Source organism: Pelodiscus sinensis, chromosome 9 (assembly GCF_052426305.1).
Source record: "Pelodiscus sinensis isolate ZL-2025 chromosome 9, ASM5242630v1, whole genome shotgun sequence".
NCBI classification, from domain to species: Eukaryota; Metazoa; Chordata; order Testudines; family Trionychidae; genus Pelodiscus; species Pelodiscus sinensis.
Window position 1 is genome coordinate 31091565 of NC_143060.1, and position 12158 is coordinate 31103722.

The 12158-nt window shown below is 40.8% G+C and overlaps 1 protein-coding gene across 9 annotated transcripts in view; it reads right to left on the minus strand.

The window, feature by feature from the left end:
• Window positions 1-12158, minus strand: part of TTLL7 (tubulin tyrosine ligase like 7) — a 144708-nt gene that overhangs the window by 53135 nt on the left and 79415 nt on the right. The window lies entirely within an intron of this gene.

Below are 12158 nucleotides of genomic sequence, written 5' to 3' on the forward strand. Positions count from 1 at the left end.
TGTTAACATTTTAGATAACAGCAGCATTCCTGCAGAGAACATGAGAAGTAATTACAGTATGTTCTACTATTTACAATATCTTATATCCTATCATTTTACCTGACTAATGTAATACTAGTGAATAATATAGCTACACAGGGATATATTTAACATGTTAATATATAAAAGACATTATTATAAAATGGATCTGCACTCTAATTAAGGTAGAATGGGAAATCCAAATACACTGATAACTAACTCTTGATTTAAATGATTTCTTACAAAATAGGGATATGGAAGAAAAAGGTTTGCAGAAAACCTGAACAAACATAACCATATTAGTTGTGTTTTATGAAATGAAAAGGCAGTAGATGGGTTTGTTATTATAAGGGACACAGTGTACAAAACACTACACTAATGTTTCTGTACTTATGTCTACACAGCATTTTGGACTGAGCCTCCTAGTCCAAATTAAGAGGTGTGGGCTAGTGGGACACACACTAACATTCAAAAAGTAGTTCATGCTTACCAAAGGGCTAGAAAACTGCTCCTTTCACTTTTTATAACCACTGGATAAATATCCAGAAGCAGTCAACAACCCAAGAAGACTCCAAAATTAAGAGACAAAATCAAAAGCCAAGAGACCAAGTTTACTAGTCAGTTTGAAATGCACTGCCTACATATCTTAATGCTACTATGAAATGTCTGGCAGTAAAATGGGTGCTGCCAAGAACAGAGGAGCAGAGAGAGCAACGGAAAGAAAAATTATGGGGATTTCAATATGTCCTGACTTGCCAATGAAGAGATCAGACAGCAGAATGGAGGCTCTGGGTTACTGTAAAATTCCTGAGCTTTGTTACTGCATGTATTTAAAGATGGAAGAGACCTAATATAGTGATTTCTAAACACATAGTTCAGATCTGCGACTGAGTGATGCCCCCGAACTTCAAAGGCAGGATGCCAACTAGGGCTCCAGATGGTTTCAACAAAAATACCGGGCACACTTGACATTACATCACAATCTACATTACATCTTACTGTATTTAGAAAATACCGGACATTTATATTTTCTCAATTTGTTTCCCAAACAGAAAGCTCAAATACTGGACTGTCCAGTTCAAAACCAGACACCTGGCAACCGTCCACATGACACTATACTCAGCACCATTTTGCTGATGGCTGGGCTCTTATCCAAGTTCTGCTCATGAAACTAATTTCGAAGCAGCTCTCAATTTAGTTTCTATATACAAATGTAACATTTCAGAGGTCCTGCTGATTGCTAAGTGCTGGTCTGAGGCTTGTTTTACACTAGTACCTTATGTCAGTATAAAGTATGTTGCTTTACTAAGCACCACAGCTGCTCTGCTGTAAGTACAGACAAGCCCTGAGGAAGTAAACCTCCCTGTTTAAGTAGTCCTAAGCCTCTACCAATGCATTAACAGGCCTTTAGACTCCATGATGATACCTTTTCTGGGTGCCATCCAATAGCTGACAAGAAAGAACTAAATGGAAAATCAATACTAGTGTCTTTCTTCAAGGCAGAGATCGTCAAGAAACCCAATCAGGGAATGAAGTAACTGAGCTCAGCTAGAATTAATTCTTCAGTAATAGGGAGCTAGAGGAAGAATTTGACTGACTCTGCATTTGGATGGATCTATGAACCATTTGGCTTCAAAAACCCTTTTGGCCTACTTTGAACAAACTCCCTAACTAAAAGTTTTATACTGTTTTTCCTTCACCTTTTTAAAACTTGTCTAATCTGCCCAGGTTCTGCTTTTATTAGCACCTTTCTTGGTGGGTCATTTGTACAATAAATGTATTAGTGCCTAATTTATAAATAGATTCATCCCACAAAGAAGCTAGCCATGTCATACTCTAGAGGCAGACCATCACCAAAGCAGATTTGAACAGTCAGCATCCAAACTAGATTATAGTCAGAAAACACATTGGATTACATGCAGAAGAGAAAAACTGGTAGGTGAATAACTGATGTACACAAACAAATTAATGCTTAAAACAGTCCAATATGTTAAGACATACTATAGATTATAAAAACACAATCCTACGCCCTGAAAAACTTGTTTAATATTGATGAATTCTTTTATTGCTTTGAATTGTAAAGTTACTGAGCTTATTTCAGAGTTGTCAGTGTGACTTTGTAATTCCTCCAGCTGAAGTCCTCAAACTTTGTTCCTACAACCAAAAGTTGCACAAATGTTGTGCATACATTTGGACAAGTCGTGGGTACACAATTAGATTGCAGTTTTATTGCCACACATATTATATAATTATTTACTTAGCATTAAAATGAAAATAATAGCACAATTGCCAAATCTGTAATTACTAATATAGATAACTTATAGCTATTTATACTACCTAAAAATCTCATCCATGTTTTCTTTTGCAAAGAGATCTGATTTTACAAGATGAAAGGAATGGTTTTTAACATCTGACATAGGACACTAGTTGTTTAGAAGTCAGTAAATCAATGAAAGCACATCATTCACACAATCAAAACATTGGGGTTGGATTTAGCATCCTTATCAAAAGGATAAACAGCAGGGTCCTACTCCCCTCTTCTTGGAGCCCGTTACAATGGAGCTGGTAGAAGACCATAACATGCAGCTATCACAATGTTCAAGTCAATTATGTCACTTACAAATCCATTAGGGAAAAGCCCTATAGACCATACACCTACCTAGCATTTAGGTGTGAACTAGAGCGAGCCTTCCAGCTAGGTTGCCAGATGTGCAATAGTAGGCCTGCCCTAGAGCTCTAAAATAGCGATATAGATGCACTTTAAAGTTTCAGCTCAGTCTCTGCAGTATAGAGAGGCTTGCTCCCTATTGTTATTTGCTAAAAAGTGCCAAACACAACCTATCAACTATTTTGTATCTTTCAACCCCCTTAATTTCAGTGGAAGTTGACAGCTGACTGCAGGGAGCAGTCAGTACTCTATAAAATCAGTCTTCAAAAAATGCTCTCTCCTCAAAATGTCAGAATGTTATGTAATATCTGGCAGCAGACAATTTTTCATGCCTAAAAAAGAATTATCTTTCTAAATTACACTGGTATAGTGGCATCCATCAATATACCATTAAGCATTTTGTAATATTTATCTTTTTTTGCAAAATACAGGTCTGTTCAAATATATGAGACACAAAACCCAAAAAGCTCATGATACCATCTACTTGTGTTGTTAGTCTTTAAGGAGTTGCTAGACTATTTGTTGTTTATAAAGTTTTTCCAGTTACAGACTAACTCGGCTACCCCTCTGAAGCCAAAAAAGATGTTCCTGGTTTTCATCCACTAGGTGGTGCAATGTGGTTTGCTTCAAGGCAGTCTGAAGGAGTTGGCACTCTTCCACATGCAATTTCTGTAAATTTTGCAAAGGTCACATTAGTCAAGTTTAGGCAGGAGGCTGTGATTTCTGTTTATTTTTAGAATAATGAATGCTAGGAAGATACGCCCGACTAGATATTTGTGCTCAAGAATATTTCAAATAACTAACTGGGGGATGAAACAGAGACAATCTTAATTTGAATTTTGTGGATTTAAATATCACTTTTAAAAAGTTACATTAAAACAGTGTTTGTGACTGACTCTGTTTGTCTTCATGCAGACCTATACAAAAATGAAAGTATATTTGTCTATTTTCATGTAAATGGACCAAGAGAGAAATAGTGCATTTTCTTCTTTCATGGAACAGAGCTAGACAACCAGTGAGGAAGGAGACTCAGAAAATCTGCATTCTATTCCTGGCTCTGCCACTGACCTGCTGTGTGACCTTGGATAAATCACTTCATCTCTGCTTTTCTTTATACCTTTTATCTGCCTTGTATTTTTAAACTATAAGATTCTCAAAGGCATTTAGTCACTACCACCCATTGACTTCAAAAAGAGTTAGATTCTAATACCTTGAGGGTCTGGCATAAAAGTTCTCAGGAGCTAGGAATGTCTCCAACTGTATTTAGGAACAGTGGCTAGTACAATGGCCCCCCCAACATTGGTTGGGACCTCCAAATGCAACTGTAATATAACTAAATAATCTGTACTATATATGCCATACTGTTAGGATATATTTCTGATGTTAGGATATATTTCTGATCACACATCAGCTGAATCCTTTCCATCTTTTGTTTATCTCTCTTTTTTATTTTAAGAGCCAAGTCTATTTTATTATTTTAAAGAATTAAGTTAAGCAAAGTAGTTTTAATTAATATCTTGCTGGACCATACAGAATGTATCTTCATCTATCAGTGCCCAAGATTTTCTACAATACTTACCTACCTTTTGTGAACTGATTCTGTTTAAACATTGGAAGTATAGTTCTGTTTTGAAAAGTGACTATATAAAAGTGGATCCTTGTCACTAAATGGGTCTGCTCTCAAACTCCAGTTCAGCAAGTTGCTTAAGCATATACCTGACTTTAAGCACATAGATAATCCCACTGAGTTGAATGTTTAAGGTTGGGCATATTTTAAGCACCATGCTAAGCTATGGTTCCTGTGTATTCACAGTCTGACTTGGTAATTTCTTTTAGTCATCAAATTTGTATTACTTTTCACTCCCATTGGCTCAGCAGAGCCATTACAGCTAAGGAAAGATGAGATTGGTTCTATTCCTTCTGCTACATCTTAAACAGAATAGTTCAATGAATTCTAATCACCTATACCTGTCCAAATCTCCTAATAGCAATAAAGTTCCAAAATCTTTATTGAGACCGTAATTGGAAAGCAATGAAGGAAAGGTGCCTTTGGAACATTAGCATAAGTGCAAGGGTACTTAGGTATAACTCAGGGCAAGATTTAAAGATGAGCAGAAAGATGACCCAGTCTATTTCTGCAACCCCAAAGAACTCACTATAAAAACCGAAAACTGGTATCCTTGCAAATTCAGCATATTGTATATAGAAACCAATGAAGCACAAAACACTTAGATCCTCACCTTGCCATTTCAGCCACTTTTTGGAACAGAACTGCACTCTATGTTCTTTATTTGAAATGAAGTTAATAAATAGTATGAGATGAATTTAGCTTGCACAATTCAGCTACTTGCCTTTCCAGAACATCAAGGAGGAAACACACTGCATAAAACAGTTTTTGACCTCATCTGTAGCTTGTTCTTCAACGTGTGTTGCACAAATCCAGTCCGTTTCAGGATGTATGCATGCCCAGTGTGTCATGGTTACCCATTTAGTAGTTACCCATCAGGGCAGCATATCCTCCCTGAGCCACTTTCTCCTACTGTATGATAGTTTGAAGGACAGGGCCATTCCAAACCATTTTCAGTTCCTTCTTACCCCAAAGATTCTGATATAGAGGGGAAGGAGGTTGCATCATAGCATGGACATGCACAACACAACTTGTATAGCAGGTACAGAACAGATAAGTAATCATTTTTTCTTCTTCAAATGATTACACAGTGTCACAAGGATGTCTCTTTAAGGGAGTCAGTGCCCAGCCTACCTTTGAGGATTATACTGAAGGGAATGAGCCAACCCAGGCCAGCTGGGGATAATTAACTGCTTAAGTAGGTGGAGGATGTTAGTTAAATAACAATCAGGGAGCTCCAAGGGAGCCTGAACTAGGCAAAACCTCTCAAGGGCAAGAGTCCTGATACAGACCCTGAACAAGCAGGGGGGAAAATGCAGAAGCTCCCCAGGCTACAGAGAAGCCTGATGTCTAGAAGGGGACTAGATTGACAGAACCTAGAAACATTTGCTTTGTTCCATACATATGTCCACTCCCCTTCAAGTGACTCACAAGCAATTCAATCCAGAGGCTGAGGAAAGAGTGAAGATCTGGGAGGAAAAGCTATGCCCCAGGGGTTCCAGCAAGGCCATGGTTATGGCATTGAACCCCAACCACAACTGCTTCAAGTGCACAACACCTGTTGGAAGGACAACGTTGACATCTGAGAGCAAGGGACATAAAATCTAAGCTTAGATTCTGAGGAGGACCCTGAGTTGTCTGATAATGGTGGTGCTGTGCCATGCAGTGCCAAAGTCCAGGGGCATCTCTCTGGAGATGCTGGCACCAGGATCAGAAAACTGGGTTTATCCCGGCACTGCACCATTGAGACAGCGCTGTACACACTGGAGATTTAGCTCCTCCCCTAATACCAAGAGCTGATCTTGTCTCTAAAGTAAGTCAAAACATCCGCCTGAGGATCTGCCAAGGCATGTTTCCTAGACCATCTGACAGTCTGGCACTGAGAGGCAGAGTAGGTCCTGTGCTGCTCCATAGGCCTCCAGCATTGATGGTGTGGAGGAATTTTCTTTGGTGCTTTTGTGGCATTAAAGAATTTGGCACCATAGCTGACATCAGTGTCACCAGACCAGGCACCAGTGCCATAGTAGATGACCATTGACAAAACATCAGTACAAGGGAGTCTCTTCCTGGAGGATGCTCTACCCTGTCCTCCTCAGGTTTACTGGTGGGCAGTACCAGAGATAAATGATCTGATCTTCTTTACTTTTTTCTTGGCCCAGAGAAAGGGATCAGTGCTGATGTTCAGAAGCAACAACCACAAGGGAACTACTCACTGATGCTAAAGTGCACTATAACTGCCCTGAGAAAGAAGGCTCAGAAGGTGGAAGCAATGTGGGCAACCATGAGCATGTGGCACAGTCTTTCTGTCCTTTCTGTCCAGGGTTTAAAATCCCTGTGAATCTAGGAGTGGAATGTTTCCCTCACTGAGGCACTTCAGAAAGGTGTGATGAGAGTCACACACCACCATAGATTTCCCATAGCCAGCTATAGCCCCTCAGGGCTTGCGGAGGGGCTCTTCCCCCTCCAGGTCAGTGGGTGGCTACTCCACCTCACTACACCAGCACACAGCTTAAAACCCAAATGCTGAGGCATATTCCAGTACCATGCATAAAAGGGAACCAAGGAGCCAAGAAAAACAACAAAAAATCCCTACACTAATCTGACACTAACATAAGCTTAGTTATTTATAGAAAACAAGAAAATTTCCCCGTAAAAGGAGAAACTTACTGAAGTAAGATGTACTCAGGCTACTGATCACAGATGGTAAGAAGGAAATGAGGTGAAGGTTGAGGAGGCTATGCCATTTACATCTTCATGTAGCAACTTAAAGCAGCTGAAGCACAGCCCTAATGGGTACCACTAAAGGAGAAGTCTCGGACTCTGATACACGGGGCATGCACGCACATGAGATGGAAAGGACATGTACAGTCACTTGAAGAACAACTTATTTTTTTCATTTCAAAACTATCACAGAAATGCCATCAGTCTCTCCAGAATTTCCAGGGAGTATTTACTGTCCTCTTCTTCAGTCAGAGAGTCTTTCAATGATTTGATCTTAAAAACATACCTAAATTTTCTATGCCTTTGATACATTATATTTTCTACTTTTGGGTACATGTAATGAATGTTGTTGCCTCATTGCATAGTGCTCTGAGTTCTCTATTTCCTTTAAAAGAATGCTAGAAAACCTAAAATTTGCTCTGTTTTGGTTCAAAGGCCCTCAGAATCAGAACAATGCTAGAAAAGGGCCTCTGCTCAGTATGCATTGTTAAGACAGCAGGATGTTCATATCTACAACACACTTGCTCTCTGAAGTGGTGAGTTGGATTTATATGAATGTCAATATCTAGCCTACTCTCAAAACAGAAAGCACAGCTTGATGTGAATGGATTACCATTGAGACTACATCTAAACACGGATCTAGGGAAGTGATTCCCTAGCTTGTATAGGCATACTTGTGCTAACTCCCTTGAGCTAACGCACTAAAAAGAGTAGAATAGTCATGGTAGCACAGGCAGCAGTGAGAGGTAGCATGGGCTAGCTGCCTCAATACAAACTCACCTGGATCAGATGGGAACCTACTCAGGGCAGCTAGCCCATGATAATACTCTCAATGCTAATGAAGCTACATTATGCAGAGTGCGAGTTTAGCAACTTTTAGCACAAGAATGTCTATTCAAGCCAGAAATCACTTGGGGTATGTCTACACTAGCTCCCAGTTCGAACTAGGGAGGCTAATGTAGGCATTCGAAGTTGCAAATGAAGCCCGGGATTTAAATATCCCGGGCTTTATTTGCATCTTCCTGTCCGGGCACCATTTTTAAATCCCCTTAGTCCAAACTAACTGCCCACGGCTATACACGGCAGTCAAACATTAACTTGAACTAAGTCCTTAGTTCTAGTTAACTGTTACACCTCATTCCACGAGATTGGAAACCACAGATTTGGGTTTGTTTTTTGTAAGCATGCACAGCATTAACTTTGTAATTCAACACTATGTTTAAGTACACCAAATTGGAGACAAACAAGTATTTGAATAATCAAAGCTAATTTTTCAGGGCTATAGAAAAATGCAGAGTCAAATTTTCAGCGATGGAGCTGTAAGAAGAATCACAGCCCCAAGCACCTCAATTCCTCATGCTAAGCTGGATCCCTCTGGCAGGTCTGGGAGCCATATAGAAGGCAGAAGTACATCAGTACCACAGGAAACCATGCCATTCCCAAAGGGAGAGCCAGAGTGTGTCCTGGCGACAAGCAACATTAGAGTCCTCTCAAAACCAAGACAGTGGATCTGCCCCCATATTTTTTGAATGTTGGTTAATGTTTCTTCTTTTCTGGTAACACCCCTGGGACCGCATCCCAAAGACCCTACCCTACCCACTGCTTCCTAAAAACCTGCCAGAGGAGAGGTGAGCTGAAGTGTATTCAAATGTTGGGTCCAATTAAGACCTGCAGTGAAAGGGGCATGCAAATACAGAAACAATCACAATGGTTTATTGTAATAATATATGCAGCTGCTCTTGTAAAATAAGCTGCATGAGCTAAGGAAATGTGTAGAAGCTTCATCCATCATCACAATGCCACCTTGGCAATATTCCCAATACATTGGGAAATCTCATAGACTTGCGATGTTTGTGTTTATCACCAGTGCTACAGAGTGATTCACTCCTTTTAAGGAGTTCTTGGCAGAAATGGATGGAAATTGTTATAGAAGGATAAAGGCATTAATAGATGTTGACCTGGGGGTACTGCCAACGAACAGCTGAACAAGCTATGAAATATGAAAATAAAATAGAGCATCTATGACTCCCAATGCATATATATAATACTTCCCTCTAATAATCCCAGTACCACAGCAGTGTTTATTAATACTATCCTATATGTGCACACGCACACACACACACAAAATACAAGGGCAATGTGATTCTAACTTTGCAACTATTATCATGGGTGGCAACCTCCAGAACCCCCATCTTCACATGCACCTGCACTTGATAGCAGACTAGGATAATAGAAATTGCATGTATGTTACTAGTGCTTAGGGGCTGGTGATTTGTATAAACATAGACATTTCCATTTCTAAAATGCAGATACAGCTGTTTCCAGTCAAGGCATCGATGCCAGCAAATTAGTCTCTCTATAGGGAAAAGAGGGAAGGAACATGTATTTGTCCAAATACAGTTATGCCAAATCCTTTTGAGGAGTATGCCTGCCAAACTACCCTGACAGTAAGTGGTTAGAAAATAAGAACTTCATCTGTTGTTTATGTGGATCTTTCATGAAGGGAAGGGAAGCGTGTTTATTTCAAAAATAGGTATTTGTGAGTGTAAATTCATAAAATATTGGCAAGGCCATAGGTAGTACCAACCTGGATCTGCCCCAGCTGGTGGATATGCACCCGGGGCAGATGACGATTTTGCGAGGCCCAGGGCAGCACAATTTCGTGGGGCCCCCCTTTGACACGGTGCATGCACGGTGGCGCCATAGCGCATGCGTGGGGCTTCTTGAAGCACGGAGCCCCTTGAAGCATGGAGCCCGGGGCGGCCGCCCCGCTCACCCTGCCCTATATCTGCCCCTGTATGCACCCCTTCCCAGGCTGTGCCCGCTGGAGCTGCAGCAGCCATGGAGAGACACTTCTCACCCGGCCCAAAACTGCTGCCATGAGAGAGGGCTAGGGTAGTTCTCTTTCCCTGGGGCAGCCTGCATACTGAACCCCTGATACCCAATCCCACCCAGAGCAATGATTTAAATTAAGCATGCACATTTTCATTTTATTTTCAATGAACAAAAATTAATTGAGTTAAGAACCCAAGCAATGCCAGGTAAATCATCTAGTACAATATAACACCAAGAATCCATTATTTTGGAGATGGCATTTACAGCTTTTTTACTTGATCTTGCTGGATGCTAACTTCTTTGATGTGACCCAGCAAAGTGTAAAAGCATGTGTGCTAACTTCAAGAATGTGCAAAATCCCTGGATTTCAATGGAACTCTTCAAGTACCTAAAACTAAGCCATTGTTTAAGTGATTTGCTGGTGCCATAATGCTTGGCACCATAATGCCTAGCACCTTGCAGTATCAAGCCCTTGGTGAATGAACCTCTTCCACAAGAAATGGCTTTACCTTTCAGTACAGAAAACAAAATGGCACCACTAACCCTGCCCACCATATGCAACAGGGAAATTTTTAAAATTTGTTATTTGCAATGGTTTGTTCTGTATCCATTTTTAACATCCTCCAGAGCCCCGCAAGAGCAGGTGGGCCTCAGGACAGGAGCCTTGAGCATTGCTGTAGTTTGGCTTCTGTGGAGTGAGGCTGGTCTTCAGGCTAACGTGTACAGAAAAACCTTAAAAAACAACAAATGGTCTGGTAGCACTTTATAGACTAACAAAACATGTAGCTGGTATCATGAGCTTTCTTGGGCACAGCCCACTTTTTCAGATGACTAGAGTTTTGAGTTTGGGATATTGTTAAGGATATTGTTGGTAAAATGGATTGTTGGTAAAAGTGCTACATTGTCCTGCATTTTGGTAAAATGGTAAATTCAAAATGGAGACGGGGAATTCAAAATGGAACCCATTGTGAGTGTCAAACACCTTTGAACACAACACTTTGGCTGTGCACATTGGAATTATGCACAAGGCACATAGACTGTGCACATGTCACCATTATTCTGCACACAGGACTCTAGCTGTTTTCCCGCCTTTGAATCCTTAAATACATCTGTTCCTGAGAGGATTGGGTCGGCCATTTTGTCATCGCCATGGAGGAGAGTTGCTTGTTATACTTGGAAGCAGTGGTGAAGGCCGGGTTTACCTCAAGTACGGACAGACCCTCATCAGGGTGCTTGGACCCACCGTTGTGGCAACTGCTCAGCGTAGCGAGTCCACAGCTACCTGCGTCTCATACCATCGGACAACATTGACTACACGAGGCAAAGCCTGCATTCTGTGGTGCAGGCCCTCTGCAGTGCTTCGTGAGTTACTCAACACCTACAGACCTAAGGACTCCTCAGAGTTCCTCCCCTACGCCTATCTGCAGCCATACGTTAGACGGTCCTGAGCACCTGTGAACCTCTGACAGAGTACAGTATTCTACCGTTAGTTTATGATCCTATCTGTACTGTCTTCTATTACATCAGTGGGAGAATGGTTGGATTTATGCAGTGTTGCTTCATTGTTATTGTGTTTTACCTGTTGTGTTTACAATATACTTGATTAAATTTTGAAATCGAGTCTGTGTTTATTTACATCCAAAATCCGTTAGTGATTAGATACAGCAGGTTCCAGGGCAAACCCTCTTCTGGGACAAAGGCATATAGACCATTTCAGATCAGGCCCTCTAAATTCTATTTTTGTTAGTGTGCCTTTGCTAACAATGTGCAGATCCAAAATAAATAGGGGAGGAGGGAGGGGGAGTGGGAAACAAGGAGCAGAGTGTATGAAAACATCAAAGGAAGGCAGAACTGGGAATAAGTAAGCACCTGAAGATTGGGTAGGTAAAACGAAGCAGATAAGAATCAAAGGCAATAACAGGAATCTACACAAAGAGCTGTTTGCACCTTCATTGAATGTTAGGTTGATAGTGTCCCAACCATTCCTCATCACGATTGAGGCCATTAGCATGAGAATTGAACACGCGGATGAACTGTAATTCCAACAACGCTCTGTGTACTTGGCTAGTAGAATTGGTTTGTGACAAGACAGCCACTTGAAGACCTTTTAAATAGTGATTAGGTAGATTAAAGTGTTCCCCAACAGGTTTCTGTATGTTTCCTTTTTGTATATCTGATTTGTGTCCATTGATTCTTTCCCGTAGGGACTGTCCAGTTTGTCCAATATATATAGCAGTGGGGCATTGCTAGCATGTGCACAGAAAGCCAGGGTTGTACTCTCATAAAAAG